Below are 19,601 nucleotides of genomic sequence, written 5' to 3' on the forward strand. Positions count from 1 at the left end.
TAATAACCGCCAGAGACTGTTGCAATCTCCAGCACACCCAAATCCCTGGCAAGTCCTGCATAATGTGCTTAAAACCTGTGTTTCTCAAATCTGACCACTTAACACATTTGTGTATGTGGGCGTCTGTGATGGTAACATTTCAAAGAACTAAGGTTTGCTAGAAATCACTATGGGAAACATTGGCCTGGAAGCCTCTCATTTTACAGGTGAGGAAATCCAGGCCCAGATGAGTTCAGGAAGGTTCCAGCCTACATGGTAAGCCCATAACCCTTAGGGCAGAGTACAGCTTTCCATTCCTATCCAGAATTCCTTAGCTCCAGCAGCCCCCCCCCCACCTGCTGTATTGATTGAAGATCATTGGGGCTAATTATACTGGACATACCAATCGATAAAGCCATCAATGAGTATTAATGGGCCATCTATTTTGTGCCTGGCTATCGGCACCTACATTGTGACACTGAAGGCTTGGATGACATTTTTATGGAAGACACAATTTTTCAAGGGCTGTTGATTGATTCCTTGAAGCCTGGGGTGCACACACAGATACATTTTCCAAGAGTTTGGGCTTCATTGATCTGGGCTGCTCGCTGACCCCACTCTTTGTAATTTTATTTATTTTTCATGTTAGACTGCTCTCACCCTTGGTACCTCCTTCCAGCTGTGTCACAGTTATTGACCGAACGGGATTTGACCTTCTTTATGAACCACAGAAAGCGCTCTTCGGCATCTGGAGAAACAAAGGGAGACCACTGTGGACAGGGCTGGAGAGCCCACCAGGTGATGCGGGCACCCGGCTCAGCCATTGGGTCGGGACTGAGAGCCAGTCACCTTCCCATGGGACTGCGTCTTCTGCCCCAGCTGGCCTGTCACCCTCCCAACAGAGGTGTCCTCAGGGGCATGGTACCCTCCTGGAGAGGCAGGCCAGCAGCTTCAGGCACAGCGGCATCCTCTTGAGACACATGCTCTTCTCAGCTCCCATGGAACACAGTATCTAGCATGTCCTCCAACCTTGTGCTACCTTTCTCATGGACCTTTCTCAGGTTCCCTTAAAGGCACCGCTAGCTGCATATTCTCACTCTGAACCCAGGAGGCTGAGGGCCTGGTCCAGACCCTCACCTTGCCTCCGGTAGTGTGCCTCTCCTGCGAGACACTTTTTTGGAATAACGATGCTAAGTGACATTTTGTCTGTTGCTGATTCCCAAGCCGTTTTTCCAGTTTTTTTGTCTTCTACCACCACCCAAAATGAACCAAACAAGAAGAAAGAGCCTGGAAGAGAGCTCTGCTGCACACTTGCCCAGAAACGTGAAAACCTGGGCTTAATCCCTGGGACCAATGAGAAGAAAGACAGCTGACTGTCAATCTGTCCACGGCTGTCCTCTGACCCACACATAATACACACACATGCACACACAGCAAATACAGACACACATATACATACCACACACGTACACATACTATAGACATAAACACAATATAAACACACAAAACACAGATATACACACACCACATATATGCACCACACATACAAACACAATACATACACACCACATGCATAAACACATATATACATGCCATATACATATACATACAATACATACACACTCCACAACTTATACATATATACACACCATACACATACACATACAATATGAACATATAAACATACCACACACAATATATACACAATACACATATGTGCACCATGTACACATACATAATAGATGCCTATAAACACAGCACACACACAACACACATACACAAACCACCCACACACCACACTTACACACCCACACCACACTCACAACATACACACAATATGCACACAGAACACATACATCCCATATACACAGAAAACACATCCCACACACATACACATACCACACACATACACACAATACACATACATACACCACACACAAACACCCATGTATAAAGACACATTACACACACATATACACACTCCACATATATATGCCCACATTATACATACACATATACACACACAACATACATATACAGACATAAATATATGCAAAGATGCACACCACACACAGAGATACACACTCATACATATAACACATATATACACACAAACCACACACACACAACATACATACACTATACACACAGAATACACACACATATACATACAACACACAGATACACACACACACACACACACACACACACACACACACACCACAATCATTAGTTTCCTAAAAAGCCCTTCCATAGGATAGCCAGGAGTGGCTTGTCATTTGCTAGCTCTGTCCCCTTAAATGATTATCTGTGCTTTGGGGTGCTTAAAATGAGGTTGGCAAGTACCAGAGATGGAGTTGAGGTAGGTGAAATGATTTCCTACCTGTAAAGCATCAGCCAAGAGGCCTTCGAGTCCTCCTGGTTGACGGTGAAGCTGAAGTGTTTCTGGATGGGCTGCACGTGGTCATAACCAAGTTGACCAGTTCTCCGTGCCCTGCACTCCCAGATCAGCTATCAGAGGATCCCCAGAGGTTGATCTCAGCACTCCTGCCCTCGCTCCTCACTATGACGCCCAGCAGCTCCTTATAGCTGGCATGCCCACCTGACTTTTCCAACACCTTTCTTCTCCTAGATGATGACATAGTTCTAGAAGTTCCCAAACTCAGTGCCCTGCCTTCCTACATGGATGAGATTAAGCACTAACAAGGATACATTACTGCACACACCTGTGGTGCACCTAAGGCGCTTCTGAGAAGAGCAGTCTTCAATCTTTGCTGCACACGGGAGCCACCTGCAGGGAGTTGAGAACTCCTGATGTCTGAGTCTCCTGCCCACAGAACGGTTTAATTAGTCTGAGGTGAGGCCAGGGCATCAGGGCTTGATGGCGCTTCCAGCTGATTCTAAGAAGCAGGAAAATTGAGAGCCATGGATATGGGGGTGATGCTAATGCAGTCAGAATACAGCGTGGGGGTGCTCCAGAAGACACTACAGAGGTTCAGGGAGCTTCTGGGGGTGAGGGAGGGGAACAACTGACTATCTCAAAAGAGAAGAAGAATTGGATGAAGTAACCCTGGAGGGAGGGAGGGAGGGAGGGAGGGAGGGAGGGAGGGAGGGAGGGAGGGAGGGAGGGAGGAAGGAGGAGGGAGGGAGGGGAGGAGAGAACAGAAGGGAGAGGGAGGAAGGGAAGTGATGAAACAGAGGTGGGCTAGCCCTACAGCAGAAGAATATATTACTATTTCTGAGGTTTCCAGTAGGAGAAGTGAGGAGGCCCCAGATCACCATGTTCCCCTCCTTGCTGCTCTGAAGCAGGCTACTCTAGAAAGGATAGGAGTCTATTCTAGTCCCCAGTTCTGGACATGGAAGGTCGATTGGCTTGTGTGATGATGCCCACTTGTTGGCAGTCTCGAGGCAGCTGCAAACATCACTTGTGTGCACTCATGCATGTGTGCATGCTCGAGTGTGTGTGTGTGTGTGTGTGTGTGTGTGTGTGTGTGTGTGTGTGTGTGTGTAAGAGGGGGGAGAGGGGGAGAGAGAAGGGGAGGGAGAAAGAGAAAGAGAGAGAGAGAGAGAGAGAGAGAGAGAGAGAGAGAGAGAGAGAGAGAGAATGAACTCTCTTGCTCCTTTAGTGCCTCACATCAAGAGCTAAGTTTCTACACATAAAGCCTTGGGGTTGGACCCTCAAACTACACTTAAGCTGTAGACACCGTACAGGACTTGGAGAGGGGAACAGTAGGGAGCCACGGAGGAATTATAAAGTATGGTGGAGTGGGATGGGATACCCACTTGGCACCCCTGCAAGCATTGGAGTGAAAGATGTGTTGACTGGGCCTGTGAAGAAGCAGAGGCGGCCATGAGTAGCTTGATGATGTGTTTCCTAATAGCTTAGCACCTTGACCTCCTTTGACCATATCCATTGATGAGAGCAGACACCGTCTTGCCCTGGGTATAGCTTGGGACATATACAGAGGTAAGTACTTTGTAAGTGTAACCTTTTTATTTAGTCCTCATGCGACTGCCTTGCTAAGCTGTTGCTATTATCTCTGTTTTATGAATGAGTAACTCGGGTTAAATAACTTATGTGAGGGTCGCATAGCTGGGTAAGGAACAGAGTCTAGATGCCACTGAGCAAGGCCAGTGCTCTTAACTCTTAGAGTTGGGTTCCTTACTGCCCTTGACCTCATAATGATTTCCTAAAGCCCTGTCATAGTTAGGGTGACTATTGCTGGGATAAGACACCATGACCAAAAGCAACTTGGGGAGGGGAGGGTTTCTTTTAGCTTGCCGCTCTCAGGCTCCTCCATCGCTGAAGAGCTCAAGGCAAGATCCTGGAGGCGTGAACTGAAGCAGAAGCCACGGAGAAATGCTGCCTCCCCCTGGCTAACTCCTCTTCTCCTTGCTTGCTTTGCCTGTTTTCTTATACACTCCAGGGTCACTTTCTCAGGACAGCACCAAACACAATGGGCTGGGCCCTTCCACAGCAATCGCTAATCGAGAAGATGCCCCCCCCCAGACTTAGCTAAGGGCCAGTCTAAAGCAGACATGTTCCCCAACTCAAGTTCTCTCTTCACAGGTGATCCTGCCTTGTGTCACACTGACAAAAAACTAACTAGCACGGGCCCATTGGTGTCACTAACCACTTCTGCGTTCTAGTAGTCCAATGGGAGCCTTCTGCTACCTCCAGGAAAATCAATATATTTTTTTTTAAAGATAAGATCTGTAGCTCAGACTGGCCATGAACTCCCCTACGTAGCATAACTTAAACTTTCGAGTTTCCTGTCTCTACCTCATAAATGCTGGGGTTACATAGGTGTGCTGTCATCCCTGGTTTAGGCAATGCTGGGACTTGAACCCAGGGCTTCATGCATGCTGGGCAAGCATTCTACCAGCTGAGCTACACTCCCATCTCAAGAAAGCAAACCCTTCTAGTGATTCAAATAGCTGGTGCCCCCATGGCATGAGTTAAGTGTAAGGAACCAGCCTGCCTCTGTCAACATTTGATTTGCCCAGCAGGTGCAAGAGGTTTTAGTCACATTGCCTCATAACTTGTCAACTCAATGCAGGCTATTAGGACAATTCCGAAGGTCTTGAGCCATCCCCTGCCACTCCTGGTCCCAAATCCCAGGAAAGAGGGGGGATCATTGAGGAGATGCCCAGATTCTCCTGGACCCTGAAAGTTACTCAACTGGGACCTTGGCACATGAGTGCTGGGAAGCCAAGCTCTGCATTTTTCCTGTCCAGTGACCCAATGCAGGGAACAGCCCAAGTACCCACCTCTTCAGGAGAGGGGGTCTCCTGGGTCATCACCTTCTGTCTGCAGATCACCTCAATATCAGCAAGTGTACCCAACCTTTTGACACTGAGACATGGCATTGTCATCTACAAATACATGGGCTGCATTCATAGCTAGCCTTGGATCCTGCATGCCCAAAGCCAAGAAGATCTCTCTTAGCTGCCCCCATAGCTGGCCAAACAGCCTGTCTGACTCCCAGAGATACTGTTATTCAACAGATTAAGTGGTGACAGAGATAGAAGCCACAGGGGACTTCAGAAGGCCCAATCCAGATGGAAGAGGAGAGCATGTTTCAGTTGTAGCCAGTAAGTGACACTTTCTCCCTCACCAAAATGAACTTCACAGCTAAGTCCAGCTCAGTTTCCTCACTCAGGTGATGGAGTGCAAACAGCTGCTTCTTTGGCATGTAAGCTGATTCCTTGGTGGGAACAGCGCGGAGGTGGCTGGGGAGCAGCAGAGCCCCTGAAGACTGGTTAGGTGTTAGTAGCCTGGCTGCTGAATGATGTGCTTTGAAAACTGGAATAATATAAATCGCAGCCTCAGCAGAAAATGCTTTCATGTAGAAGCTAACGAGGAAAACGTTGCCTGGAACCAGTCTGCCAAATACCCAGCCATATGCATATGCCCCTGGTGGCTCGTCTTTAAGCAATGAGATGCTTTGATCCCCTGCCAACTTCTGCTCCTCTAAGCATGGATGGAGTTTTTCTGGGCAAACTCTTTCTTCGGGGTTCAGGAGCATAATTGAGCACAATGGGGATGAAGCAGCGTGTTCATTCTGTGTGTGTGTGCTGGACATGGACATTAGAATCTATCATACGCTGGACACGTGACCCACCACTGAACTATATTCCCAGATCTCTTTTTCACTTTTCTACTCTTTGTTTTTCAAACAGGCGCTCACCAAGTTATCTAGGCTAACTTTGAACTCACCACTCTCCTGCCTACGTGGGACTCGCAAATAGCTGGGACTACAGTCCTTGACTAGCCCTGGCTTCCCCTGTTCACCTTTAAGAAGTGCAGTTTCTCCTTTAAGCATGTAACAGTGCTGGGGGATAGTTCACTCAGTAAAGTGCCTGCTGTGGACTAATGAAGACGAGTTGGATCTTCAGAACCAATACTAAAAATAAAAATAAAAAATAAAAAGGCTACGTATGGTGACCAGCACCTTTAATCCTTGTGCCTAATCTAGCCTAACCAGTGAGCCCCAGGCCAATGAGAGAGTTGTTAGCTCAAAAGCAAAGGTGAAAAATAACTAAGGAACAACCCCCGTGGGTCGACATAGGACTTCTACACACATGAATGCATACACTCTCGTATTCACAAACACAACAGGCATGCACCCCCCCAGAACTAAACAAAGTCCAGGGAGTAAGAATCATGCTTCCTCTCCAAAGGGCTTGACATCAGCAAGTTTAAAATGTGCTGTCTGGAATTCCAGGCATTGGAGACTGGATTGGATATTCCACTAATTCAAAAGAAAAATCACAGGTTTGGACTTGAACTCACTCACTCACTAGCCCAGATAGCCCTTGAAGTTGGATCCGCCTGCCTCAACCTTTTGAGTAGCTAGGATTACAAGCCTCGAGATGCCAATCCAGCTTGAAATGGGTTGTGAAACACACAGAGAGATACTAAAGTCCCCAGCATAAACGAAGGGCCCCAGCCTTTGTCCCCGGCAGTGAACTGCTCGGGGCCCCAGCCACAGGTGTGCAGAACTGCCCTCACCTTCCCCACCTGTGGCCTCTCCCGCTGGACGGCCTCCACACCTGGTCTGCTGCCGGACACATCTTAAGTGTTTGTTCATGGGTGGTTTGATCTGAGGTCTGGGGAAGTAAACCAAATGTTCAAAGATGAAAGCGTTTGTGATGATTGTCTGGTCTTGGATAAGAAGAGAACGGACTGTCTTCTTTTACACCCTGATTCCCTGGTCTGGTCTTGTGGGTGGCCACGCCCCTCCTCAGTGGCTGAAAGATGAACACGGGGTAGTGCTTGCTTCAGTATCCACCTGGCTGTTTATCCCATTGGGAGGGCCGGGCCCAAGCGTCCTAACCACTTCCTAGATGTTCCAGGAAAGTTTCCATGGCAACACTGCCTCACAGCAGGACCAGGTTCTAATTTACCAGTTTCCAGTCTAGGTGGGTTTTTCTACCACCAGGTGGAGACTGGCTCAAGTCTATTAACTGGAGAGATTCTCTGCAGATTCAAGAGGCAGCTTGTTTGATTTGGAAAGCCCCTCGGAGGTGGGCTACTCCAGTGATTGTCAAAGTCGAGTGCTCACAGACCCAAGGGGCATCTCCAACACACGGCTGCCTGCTTGTGTTTGAGATTAAGGAATCATTGTTTGTCTTGCTGAATGGGATAGTGGCATTTGTGACACCAGAGTGGCTTTAGAATTATGCAGATCAAAATAAAAAGACGAGCAGGTCCCCACAGGAGATGGGAGCGCGTGGAAAGGAGGGAGCGGGTGCCGTTAATAAAGATGCAGGAAAGGTCTAGAGGAAGCACAGAAGGCTGTGCCGGAAATAAATGCCCTGACAGCCATGCCCGAAGGGCTGGGAGAGGGGATGGTTAGGAACGCCGGGAAGCTGGGCATGGAGGCTCACATCTGAAATCCCAGGGCTTGGCAGATAACAACAGGAGAATCTTGACTTTAAGACCAACCCGTGTTACACAGTGAGATGCTGATTGAAAAAAAAAGAACCTTCCAACAACCAACCGACAAAGGCCAGAGAAGCTGCTGCTATGAGCTGTGTGTGCCTTGGGGTGGAGGAATAGAGAGCTATTAACACCAGGATAGGAGTTGGTGATTGGCATCATCCTCTCCATTTTTGAGTCTGGTTTTTTTGGGACATTTTCATGATCAAGTTTAAGGCCATACAGAGTCTCAGGCTCAGCTTCAGACTCACCAGCTCAGAATCCTTTGGGAATGGAGCCCAGGGATTGATTTTTAAAGATTTCCCCGGGGTATTTAATCATCCCTTTCAGGTAAGCCTTTCTTCTTGAAGAGGAAACCTGGCCCCTGTAACTTGTGGGAAATCCCAGAGAGGCAGGAATGAAACCTGCATCAGAAGGTCAGACACTATCCTCAGGTAGTGACACCTGACAGCTGGACAGTCCCGTGGCCAGGGACCACGACAATACTGCTGCATCCTTTCCATCACTCAGTGTCTGCTAGGTGTGGGACCTGCCCCATGCGGCCTCAGTGGGTCCTTTGAAGATAGAATGAGTTGGAATATATGAAGGGTTTAAAGCAATGTCTACCAAACAAAACACCCAACCAGTGGTAACTATCCTTTTAATCAGTGTTTTTATGTCTCCGAGCTTACTATGATTTCCTCTTTTTCCTTTCTGAACTGAAGAACCTGAACCCCAGAGAAGCTGAGCCCTTCCCCAGTATCACCCCAGCTATTAGGAGGGTGGCTATCGGCTTGTGTAGCCCCAAACACATGTGAATTCCCACCGCCCACCTTTCAGCAGGCCACGCCCTCTTCTAATGCCCAGGCTGTGCAGGGAGCACGGTTCTCAGCTGGCATCTCCTGCCACCTTGCATGTGGGCGGCAGGTGACACTGACATATCCCAAAATGCTTTGCACCTGCCACTGGGGCAGCATCCTGCAGGATTATGCCTGCATGGTGCTAGCTACAGCATCCTGCAGGATCTTACACTCAGAATCCCAGGATGCGTCTACCTGTGTGCACATGAACACAAACACACACACACACACACACACACACACACAGAGAGAGAGAGAGAGAGAGAGAGAGAGAGAGAGAGAGAGAGAGAGAGAGAGAGATATGCATGCACACAATTTTATTGAGTGAACAGAGACAAGAAAAATCTATCCTTACAAATGGATGGCCTAGCCATCCACTCATCCCCCATGCTGTCATCTGGTACTTTTGCTACTCAGGATTAATGCTTACTAAAGTCCCCATGGAGCCTAGAAATAGCCTCAGAATCCTCAGCTGAGCAGGTCATCCAGCCGCAGCTGCCAAGCTGGAGTGGCCTTGTGAGAGAAAATGGATGGTGCCCGAGCTTTGCAACAGATGCTTTTAAAACAGTGGTTCTCAACCTTCCTAATGCTGTGACACTTGAATACAGTTTCTCATGCTGTGGAGCCCCCAACCACAAAATGATTTTCATTGCTAATTTTGCTAGTTATGAATATCTGTGTCTTCTGATGGTCTTAGGTGACCCCTGTGAAAGGGCCGTTCAACCCCCAAAGGGGTGGCAACTCACAGGTTGAGAACTGCTGATTTAAAAGACATGCTCATCCTTCAGACGAGGAGGTTACTGTTTGAAGAGGAGATGAGCAGAGAACACAGAGTCAGAAGAACCTAGCCAGGGTGGATTAGGTTTGCCCAAAAGACTCTGAACAAGTCCTCTACCGTCTCCAGGTGTGGGCCCTGGGCTGGGGAATGCCGATGCCTTCTTTTCCTGATTGCCCCCAGAACTAAATGAGAAAGTGTCTGCAGAAGCAGAAGCAGCGGGCCTGGGAAGGGGCTGTGGGTAAAGTGCCTACTGCACAAGGGTGAGGACCTGAGTTCGATCCCAAAAAAAAGTAAATAAATAAAACAATAGTAGTGCTCTGGTGCACCTGCTTGCAACACATGCACGTGTACACACAAACTCCCGCTGTGATCTAAACCATTACATGTGCATACATCATTAACAATAAGACAAGGCTATAGATGTGGCTATAGATGACACTAACTTCATAAAAACAGTGGCTATGCCCCGAGTAACCCCAAGTCCTCTTCTCTATTTGCTACCGACTAATCATAAAGGTAGGCGAACTCTCTGGCAGCTGGCCCGTTTTATAGCTACCATGACTCATTGAAATACGGGCTCTAGAGTTGACAGTAGGCTGCATGGACTTGCTTTTCCTTGGACCTGCCAAACAGTCCACAAATTCAAACTCTAGAGAGAAACTGCTCCTATTACATGCAGGGATACTCTACCCAAAACTACTGGGTCAAACATAGTAGGGTCTAGGAAGTAGGATTTTTAAAAGATGGGTGACACACACATACCCTCTGTATGATAATAAATAGTCCATGATCAAACCCATTTGATCTGAAACCCAAAATACAACCATTCATACTGAGGGTGAATGAAGCGGCACAGACTGGAGCTGGGTTCTGGTCTTGCCCTCAAATGAGCTTTGCTCCCAAAGCCTCATGTGTGCCACAGTCTCAGATAAGCAGTAGCAGGCCTGGCCCGTATTTCCTAGGGACAGCAAGAGGCCAGGAAGGTGTCCCCCAACAATGACAAAAGGGGTCAGGATCATTAAAGGCAGGGTCCTGTTTCAGTAACTGCCGCTCTGCCTCCATGTTTCCATGTTCTGTCGTCAGAACTGACGGAAAACACAGCTTGCCTCCCATCACTGCCTGACTTCACGGCAGCCATGACTACGACTCCCTGTGGTGCTTTAAATGTGAATGTGCCTTTTGTGTTTGGCTGCGCATAGTTGGGGGCGCTGTTCTGGAAGGTGGTAGAACCTTTGGGAGGTAGGGCTGCTGGAGGAAGTGGTCTCTGGGAGACAGGCCATGAGGCTTATAACCTGGTCCCACTTCCGGGTCCCATTTCCTGTCACATACCCGCTCTCTAATATGCCCAGTTGTGAGCAAGTAACTCCATGCTCCTTCCACCATGGCCATTCCTGACGTCATGCCTTCCCTGACATGATGGTCTGTAACCTCAATCCTTGAGCCAAAGTCAATCCTCAACCTGCTTCTCGCCAGTATTTGATCACAGCAACGAGAAAAGTGACCGGCACATCTTACACTATTCTGCGCCTTAGCTGGACTGACAAAGCCTCATGAGATCTAACCCCTGCTAGACTAAGTCCCCTCTCTTAGCGCCTCTTTGCACTAACTCACCTTTGGAAAGGTTCTCCTAGCGTTTGTGCCAGATCTCCTTGGCATTCCCTTGCCTCCTTTTTGTGCTGCTGAAAGCACACGCAATCACTATCAATTACCGCTCGTTAGGATTTGACCCTCAACTGTCCTCACAGGCTCCTATTACGTGGGTTTGAACACTCAGTCCCCAGTTGATGGCACTGTCTGCGTTCGAGAGGCTGTGGGACCTTTGGGAAGAAGAGCCTCACTGGTGGGTAGAGGCCACTAGCAACAGGCCTTGAGAGGTATAGCCTGGCCCTGCTTTCTGCCCTGCTTCTTGATCTACCAAGATAAGAAATAAGCTCTGCTGCACGCTTCTGACGTCACAGAACGAGCCACTCCCGCTGCCAGGCCGGATGGACTACTCCCTTTGAAACTGTGAACCAATAAACCTCCCTCCCCTGAAGCAGCAGCTGCCAAGAATTCCGTCACAGCTACCGTGAGAAGGGTAGCTGACATGGCCTCGCTGCCATCCTTGACACACACCCTTCCCTGCACACAGCTCAGCACGTAGCTCTATGAGCTGTGGTCCAGAGTAGGATCCTCCTTCTACAGAATCAGGCTCCACCTGCAAGTGTGCCGCCTCTCTGTATCCTCTGGTGCCAGGCATGGTACAGGTATCCAGAGCATACACAGAAGACCAGGCTCCCATGTCCCTGCTTGAGGCTGACCAGAGTAGAGCAGCTTCCTCTGAAGTTAGCACAATTCTCTAAATCGTGTGTGTGTGTGTGTGTGTGTGTGTGTGTGTGTGTGTGTGTGTGTGTGTGTGTATCAGGGGAGGGGAATATTGCATGCGTGTGGGTGCATGTGTGCAGACAGGCATGCGGAAGCCAGAGATCAACTTCTAGGGTCTTTCTCTGTTACCCTCACCTGGCCGCTTTTGAGAGAGTCTCTCTCACTTTTTCATGAGAGGCTGGCTGGCCACCAAACTCCTGCGTCTTCCTCTTTCCACCTCTCAGCATAGTTACAAGAGCACACCACCATGCCCAGATCTTCTAAATGAGCTCTGGGGACAGAACTTAGATCCCTGACAAGCCATCTCCCCAAGCATGGCACCACATCTTAATGAGGCCCTGAGCTGCTAAGCCTGAAACTCCCTTGATCTGTCTCTGAGTGTTTCTTCTGCTCTTTGTTAGGGAGCCCACGCCTTCCATTTGGCTGGGCCAGCCTCTCCCCCACCACACATCTCTCAGCATCAGCATCACCTCTTCACAGAATGATGCTCCTTTGCTTCACATTCCCTGTGACAGAGGCAACCGAATACTACCTAATCTCCATTCTGCCCGCTTTGTCCTTGGTTTTATCACTGTGATTTAATTTTGAAGTGGCAATGATCCCAGTTCAAAGCCTGCATTTCCCAGCCTCTCCTGCATCTAGGTGGTCATATGATTATTTTCTGATGAGGGCATCTGCGGAGAATTTGGTTGATTGGTCGGTACTGCCCTCTGCTCTTCATACCTCCTAGTATATTATCCTGACAGATGGAGTGCCTGCAGCCATCCTACAGCATGGAATAATAGCCTACGGACTGTGGATCAAAATGGTGGACAGACCTGGTAGCTGTAAGGAAATCATACGAACTATTTCTAGATTTAGAGGGAAAACAACTGCTGATGTATTTAAACACTGATTTTTTTTTTCAAGGAAAATATTCTACAAGTTATGCTAATATATTACTATTGAAGTCTATAATTAGACATTTGATGGGTTATATGATTACTTTCCCTCTCCCAGAAGACAGATTGTAATAATCTAGCTGTGGAGTATGCAATTAGTAACTGATGGAGCAATGTCCTTTCATTTTATAGACACTCTGGAAGCTTCTACTAGGCCCTTCTTTTTAGATCTTAAGCTTCATGGTGGGTACCATATGTAGAAATAGCTACACTTAGATGCTTGAGGTAAGGAAAAACTGCCTACAGATAAAGTTTAATGAGTATATCCTTCTTACCATCACGTGCTCTTCTGGAAAGCTCTGACCTGCCCAGAGTCCTTTCTTTCCCATCATGCTCCTCTTTTGCTTTCGTGTTCTTGCTCTCAAAGCTTCGGCCACATTGAACTACTAGGCATTCCATAGAGGCCCCTGGTCTTTTTCCAAATCTGTGCACACGCTGTTCCCTACCTGGAACTCATTTAGCCCAGTGCCTTGGTGTCTTTCCTATTGCTGTGACAAAACACCCCGACAAAGGCAACCTAAGGAGAAAGGTGTGTTGGTTCAAGGCTGTTATCCATCATGGTGGAGAAGGCCCAGAAGCCAGAGCTGGTTGGTTACATTGTATCTACAGATAAAAAAGGCTGTGGCTGCGGCTGTTCAGCTCCCCTTAACTTTTACAGCCCAGGGTCCCAGCCAGGGAATGGTTCCACCCACAGTGGACAGGTCCTCCCACCTCAACTGATGCAATAAAGATAACCCCCAACACACACTCAGACATGCCCAGGGGTCCATCTCCTAGGTGATTCTACAGCTTGTCAAGTTGCCAATGAGCACTTCCCATCACACATAGATAATCACTATCACTCACAGGATTTGTGCTGGTTAGTTTTATGTCAACTAGTTACAAGCTGGAGTTGTCTCAGAGAAGAGAACCTCCAATGAGAAACTGCCTTAAGATCAAGCTGTAATCAAGCCTTTAGGGCATTTCTTAGTGCCTGATGTGGGAAAGCTGGCCCATGATGGGTGGGACCATCCCTGGGCTGATGGTCTTGGGTGCTATAAGAAAGCTGGCTGAGCAAGCCATGAGGAGCAAGCCAGAAGCAATCTTCCATGCTCATGGTCTTTGTATCCACTCCTGCCTCGAGGTTCCTACCTGGTTTTGGTTTTTGCCTTAGCTTCCCTCAATGGACTTTGACTCAGAATATATATATATATATATATATATATATATATATATATATATATATATGCTAAATAAACCCTTTCCTCTCCAAGTTGCAGCTGGTCATGGTGTTTCATCACAGCAATAGTAACCCTAATTAAGACAGCCTCTCAACTTCAATGTCCATTCTTCCAGGAGGTCAGATCCATCTCCTAAGTGTTCCTCTTTCTTCTCCTTTATAGCACATGTACCCTGTATCCCGTGCTATGATTGAATTGCCTTCTCCACAGTGACACATGGCAGTGCTAAGCCCGTACCCTATCTTATTGGGAAATAGGGTCTCTGTAGATATTATTGGGTGAAGATTAAATAATTAGTAGAGGCTTTAATCTTCCATAAGTGTGACCATGTGAGAAAAGGAACATTTAGAGACAGACAGCCTTAGAGGTAGAATGCTGTGTGGAGAAAGAGGCAGAGTGTGGGGTAGCATAGCTGTAAGTCAGGGGGAGCCAGGAAGAAATGGGCGACAGATTCCCCTTAGAACCTCTAGGGACTCAGCTCACCATCACCTGGATTTTGTGAGAGAGTGATTTTTTGTGGATTGGAGCATAGACTTTGCTACTTTATGTTGGAGCCCTAGAAGGATACCATTGATCCTTGTAGTGTTGCTTTTTCTGGGGACACATGGAACAAATCAATGAGTTTGCTAGGCTTACTTACAAAGAATGGGTGGGGCTTGTAACCCTCCCAAACAGCTCCGTTTGAGAAATCCCACCCAGCATGGGTGATGACGTACTGAAAGCCTCATAGATGGAATCCCCCTTAGTTAATATTCCCCTCTCTATACTCTGGTTCTCTTGGCAGGTGTGTCCAACCAGCAGCCCGATGGCTACATGCACTGAGGACAGTGATGAGCAGGGCCCAACACAGTTTAAAAGTTACTTAGAACATTATGGAAAAAATTTGTTAACTTGATTGCATGGTCTAGAGCCATATAGAAAGGTTGGACATGCCTAGTAGCACCTTCTAAGACTATAGGAGGATGGGGACCAAAGGGAGTGAGTGGCTGGAATCTCAGGCAATTCTTAAGGACCACACCTAATTCCTTTTAGGAGGGAACATCAGCAGCCCTGATCTTGTGAGGGTCTTATTCAAGTCATCAAAGATGCTGTAAAGATGACAATGATCATAACATGTAGCATGAATTGTTAGAAGGTCTTGTTAATAAAATCAAACCCAGAGCCAGGTATTGGGGAGAATGCTGGAAGATCAGAGAAGCAGAACAAGCCACAACCACCTCACTTTGCCAGTTCCTCAGCTGATCCTGTTTCCTCAGACTGGAAGCCTCTGAGTCCTCATCTGAATGGATCTCAGCTGAACTGCTGCTAAAAGCCTAAAAGCTTAACCAGCCAAATGCTTCTAGTTTCTGGTCTTTACGCCTTATATATCTTTCTGCTATCTGCCATCACTCCCTGGGATTAAAGGCTCACTTCCTGGGATTAAAGGCATGAGCCACAATGCCTAGCTATTTCCAGTGTGGCCTTGAACTCACAGAGATCCATGCCTCCAGAAGGCTAGTATTAAAGGTGTGAGTGGCACCATTTTCTAGCCTCTGTATCTAGTGGCTGTTCTGTTCTCTGACCCAGATAAGTTTATTAGGACCACACAATATTTTGGGGAACACAATACCACCACAATAACATCCTGGAGGACAGCATCCCACAAGAGCTTTCCATTCCCTTGGATTCCACGTTTTCCCAGTCTCCCAACTGTGGACTGAAAAAAAAAAAATCTCATTAAAAGACTGTGTCTGTGTTAAACATGGACCGATCTTCTCACCACCATTTCCTAAACAACAGCATGTAACGATTCATGTAGCATTTACCTCTTAGGAGGCTTTATGAGGAACCGAGTGACTTAGAGTGCACCCGAGATGTGTTTAGGTTTGTGTGCTAACACTGCCTGGTTTGATGGAAGGAACTTGAGCATCGGTGGACTTTGCTATCTACCGAAGGCCCACTAACTCATTCCCTCTTCATACAGAGTAACAATTAAATATGCTGTGCCTGACTACGCTCCTGGAGGGACGGAAGCAGGGCTGTTTATTGCTGTGGGAACCCTTGCATCCTTCTCCTCAGGATTCTCGGCATCCTGTCTTGACAATAATCAGGTGAGACACATTATTGCCATTTCTAATAAACACCTCTGTGAGAGACATTGAAGGAACAGCATCTTCCCACTGGGGCCCTCCTGCATCCTTAGCCTCCAATGCTCTTCCCATCCCCTCCCACATAGTACCTCCCCCCAACTGCTCCCCTCCTTGGTATTAATAAAGCCCATACTGTCAACACAATGGCTGCAAAACCCTTAGGGAACATCTTCTTCCTCCTGAGAACCACCCTTGACTATCCTGGAAACTTCACCTTGGTCCAATTGTTCCTGCCAAAGGCCACAGGAGCCCTAAGCACACTCCCTCAGCACCTCTGGCTCCTTTTCAAGCCCAATACTGTAGATTGAACTGTGTCACTACAAAGTCCCCTCTCAGCACGGGTGACACCCTCCTGCAAGCTGCATAGATGGCGTCCCACATCCAGGCAACCTACAACCTTCTATCTAGTACCACTCAAGACCTTTTGCAAAGCCAGGTATGGTGCTGCATGCCTTGAATCCCAGCACTCAGGAGGCAGGAGATAGAAATCTAAGTCGGCCTTGTCTACATAGCAAGTTCCAGGACAGCTAGGGCTACACACACAAAAAAAAAGACCCTGTCATGGTTTGAAGGGAAATGTCCTGCCCCCTACTCATACATGCTCCTATTTGCATGCTTGGTCCCCAGTTGATGGTCTGTTTGGAAAGATTAGGAAGTGTGACCTTGTTGAGTAGGTGTGTCCTTGTTGGAGCGGGTGTCACTGGGTGTGGGCTTTAGGATTTCAAGGCCCAGGCTTTTTCTCTCTTTGCCTGCTGCCTGAGGATTGGTATATAAAGTTCTCAGCTACTGATCCAGCATCATGCCTGCCTGCTATCTGGCTCCTCACCCTGATGACAATAGATTAACGCTCCTAAACTGAATCAAGCCTCCAATTGAACGCTTTCTTCTATAAAATGCCTTGGTCGTGATGATGTCTTTTCCACAATAGAACAGTGACTAAGACAGACCCTTTGTCCAAGGGTACACAGGAGTGGAGACATATTCAGGTCCTCACTCTCTGGTACCTGGGAATATGACTTTATTTGGCAGTAGGGGTATTCACAGCCTGTCCTGGTCCATTTTCAAACCCAACACTTGGTGATTTATAAAGGGAAGTTGAGCTGGGCAGTGGTGGTACATGCCTTTAATCCCAGCACTCAGAAGGCAGAGGCAGGCAGATCTCTATGAGTTTGAGGTCAGCCTGGTCTACAGAGAGAGTTCTAGGACAGGCTCCAAAGCTACACAGAGAAACCTTGTCTTGAAAAACAAAACAACAACAACAACAAAAAACCAAAAAATAAAAAATAAAGCAAAGTTGAAATGGGCATGATTCTGGAGTCCAAGACCAGGCATCTGCATCTGGTATGGGTCTAAAGTGGTGGAAATAGAAATCAGGAAAGGATAAAGTCATACAAAAAGAAAAGGGCCAACTTCCAACTAGCTGACCCCACTGCCATGATTAAGGCATTGATACACATGCAGGAAGGCCTTACTCCCCTGGATGAAACCCTCCCCATAGGCCTCACCTTTCATACCACTGCACTGAGAAGGAAGCTTCCAACATAGTAGTCTACATGGGACACACACAAACCATAGCACAAGCGACATCAGATTGAGGTCATTATAACGGGTTGCAGTCTGGTAAGACTGGTGTCCCTTAAAGAAGAGATAGGTCTATAGATGGGTCTGGGGAGATGGTTCAGTTGGTAGGGTACCTTGTGTATGAGCCTAAGGACTTGAGTCTGCTCTCCACTGCTCATGTAAAAAGCTGGGTGTGGAAGCATGTCCTCGGAAGGCCAGTGCTTTGAGGATGGAGCAGGAGGATCCCTGGGGCTCACTGACCAGCCAGCTTAGCCAAATCAGAGAGTGCCAGTTAGAGACTCTGACTCAAGGAACAAGGTGGGCAGCTCCTGCGGAATGGCACCTGAGGTTGACCTCTGACCTCCACATAATTGCACCCACATCTGCACATGTGCACACGCATTGAGGCCTAGAGACAGATGAGAGAAGAGCTTCGGGGTGACCCAGATGCAGGAAGCTAACCCTGCCACAACTGCTGGGGATGTCTTTCTGCATATATATTTCTACTCTCGTTTGAGGTATTGTGTTTATGTAACTCATTTAGATTGCAATGGATAATTAAAAAATACAGATTAATAGTTAGTCTTCTATGATAGTCAAACTTATAGTCATGTTAAGTTTTCTAGGTATACATAGATAAAATTCAATTAGGTAGGTAGTCTTCAAACACTTCAAAGACCTACAGAATTTGGCACTTAAAATGTTCTAAAAATTTAGACTTTCTGGACAATGAGACATGTCTGCTCCTGGCATCACCGATTTACTTCAGAAAGAAGAATGGGCATCGAAGACACTCTATATGGAGTTTATCTTCTTCTTGGCAAAAATAGCCAGTTGGGCAAGAAACTGTTCTTGCCTGGACTGCTTGATCGACTGGACATGCAGGACCCATAGGAAGGTGACCACTGAACTTTGCTTGGTGAAATGGTCCTCAGGTTCCTGCTTCGCAGAGGAAACTGCCTGACATTCTACAGGACACAGAGAGAAGTGACTGAGAGACTCTAGACCTGTGGGCTGAAGATAGATGCCCCAACTTTACAGAGGAACTTTGGATGACTGTCCAGGCTGCCAGCTGTCTCTGTCTACTCTCGCAAGACTCCAGAAAGTTGCTTGCATCCTTCTCCCATTTCTCAGGTAATATCATATCCTTCAGAGGTCTTTGATGTAGTTGAAGGCTAGATAGTTATAATTTCCTTAGTTATGATAAAAGATAAGTTAGATATAAAACTTTAGACCCACAAATATAGGATAAATAGGATATCTTCTTTAATTTTGCCAAATACAAATAGCCTATATATAAATAGACTAGATATTATAACTATAATTCTTGCTTGATAATCATTTTGTTACATGTAATTTTACTATGTTAAAGTTAAAGCCTTCCTTTTTAAGAAAAGAAAAGGGGAAGTCTTTCTGTATGCTGTGAATGTGTTGCTCTGATTGATAGATAAATAAAATGCTGATTGGCTGGTAGCCAGGCAGGAAGTATAGCATAGGTGGGACAGGCAGAGAGGAGAATTCTGGGAAGTGGAAGGTTGAGTGAGGAGACACTGCCAGCCACCATCATGAGAAGCAAGATGTAAAGTACCAGTAAGCCAAGAGCCATGTGGCAACTTATAGATGAATAGAAATGGGTCAATTTAAAATATAAGAACTAGATAACAAGAAGCCTGAGCCATTAGGCCAGTTTAAATAATATAGGCATCTGTGTGTTTATTTGGGTCTGAGTGGCTGGGGGCCCAGGTGGGACTGGAGATAACTCCAGCTACACACAACAAAAGCAGGAAGCACAAAGGGCAACTGGAAACAACCAGAAGCTTCCAGAAACAGCATGAGTCAGCAACTA

At 47.1% G+C, this 19,601-nt stretch overlaps 1 long non-coding RNA gene across 2 annotated transcripts; it reads right to left on the bottom strand.

The window, feature by feature from the left end:
• Positions 1 to 465: 465 nt before the first annotated feature.
• On the bottom strand, positions 466 to 7,344 carry LOC143272455 (uncharacterized). 2 transcript variants are annotated; one of them, XR_013050048.1, is made up of 3 exons: positions 7,004 to 7,344; positions 2,706 to 2,879; positions 466 to 727 (listed from the first exon to the last, which is right to left on the bottom strand). It is a non-coding gene; the product is annotated as an uncharacterized LOC143272455 (long non-coding RNA). The 2 variants fall into 2 exon arrangements; XR_013050049.1 differs by having other exon boundaries at positions 6,995 to 7,344.
• Positions 7,345 to 19,601: the final 12,257 nt, after the last annotated feature.

Source organism: Peromyscus maniculatus, chromosome 3, assembly GCF_049852395.1.
Source record: "Peromyscus maniculatus bairdii isolate BWxNUB_F1_BW_parent chromosome 3, HU_Pman_BW_mat_3.1, whole genome shotgun sequence".
In the NCBI taxonomy this organism is placed as follows: domain Eukaryota; kingdom Metazoa; phylum Chordata; class Mammalia; order Rodentia; family Cricetidae; genus Peromyscus; species Peromyscus maniculatus.